This window comes from Octopus bimaculoides, chromosome 1 (assembly GCF_001194135.2).
Source record: "Octopus bimaculoides isolate UCB-OBI-ISO-001 chromosome 1, ASM119413v2, whole genome shotgun sequence".
Classification (NCBI taxonomy): domain Eukaryota; kingdom Metazoa; phylum Mollusca; class Cephalopoda; order Octopoda; family Octopodidae; genus Octopus; species Octopus bimaculoides.
Genome location: NC_068981.1, coordinates 97779666 through 97781210, shown reverse-complemented (window position 1 = coordinate 97781210; position 1545 = coordinate 97779666).

Genomic DNA, 1545 nt, shown 5'->3' with positions numbered 1-1545 from the left:
ACAGATGCAGTGCCCCCCCCCCAACTCATAGTTGCTCGTGTTATGGGTATATTAAAGGAGAAAGTATTGCCTCCACTGAAAGAGTGAATCAAAAAGAAAAGAAGAGATATAATAAAAATAGATGAATTTAAGAAATAAATAGGTGGGAAATTGCAAGAGTGGCAGGGAGAGAAAGAGGTCGAAATAATCGTTAGTCATTGGCCGTTAGGCGAGCAGACAATGAAGTATAGAAAAGGATAGAAAAAGTTTGACAAAGAATGAAATACCACGATTAAATCATAAAAAGTCAAGGAAGAAGACAAAATAGAGCTCTACAATGGAGAGCGGGAAAGTTAGAGAGGTAATGTGATATAAAATAACAGAATTAGAGAGAGTGTGTGGGCGAATGATAGGAAAATTTATAGAGATAAAGGGTGAGAGATATTCATGTATGACATTGAATTGTGTGTTGTGAAAACAATAGAAAATGAAAAAGTGGTAGTTTTTGATTGAGAGTAAAAGAGAGGGAAATCTCAACGGAGACAGAGAGAAAGAGAAGAAATACAATACTTGAGTGAATTATTTGGGATACAGAAGGAAAGTGAAAGAGCGAGAGTGCAAGTGTGAGAACGTGAAAAACTGACTTTTCAAATAAACAAGTCATTGCAACTTGAACAAATAAAGTTCATCAATTACAGAGAAACTGCTCTGCTTCAAATTACAAAAGGAAAATGAAGATTATCACGAGACGAAGCGAATAATGACGTCAAGTGGAAAGAAAAAGTGATGCTGCGAAACGATAATAAAAAAACACAAGAAGAACCAAGTGTAGGCTTCGATATAAAAATAAGAATACATGAAAGAAGACAAAATAAAACACAGGAAGAAAATACAGCAAAGACTTGGAGCAAAAACATTTTAAGATTACAAAAGGTTACAAAAATGAATTCCGTCATTTTTTTATGGGTACCACGCTAATATGTATGCATATATATTACAAATCGAGAGAGTTGACTACATATATTTTTGATAACAGTTTGACTCAGAAATATATGACTTAAAGTTAAGGCGGCGCGTAAAATGGACCCATATCATCAGATATCCAACATCTCCTGATATCTCATGAGATGGTTCACGAAAATTTAATAAGGTCGGTTTTTCAGATTCTGCAGCGTATATATTATCCACTCCTGGTATGGCTGCCGGCTCTTCGCAGGATTACTCATTGGAGTGAAATGAAGTGTTTTGCTCAAGAACACAATGCCTCGCTCGGTCCGGAAATCGAAACCACACTCTTACGACCATGAATGCAGCACTCTAACCACTAAGCCACGTAAAACACACACACACACACACACACACAAACACACACACACACACACACACACACACACATACACACACAAACAAATACCAATATTTACACACACAAATATACACATACACACACACATATACATATATGAAGCATATATGAAATAATACATGGAAATTTTATAAAATGAAAATACATTGGTGAAAGTAAATGTTATTATGATGGCATTAAACGTGTTTTCTGACAGGTTT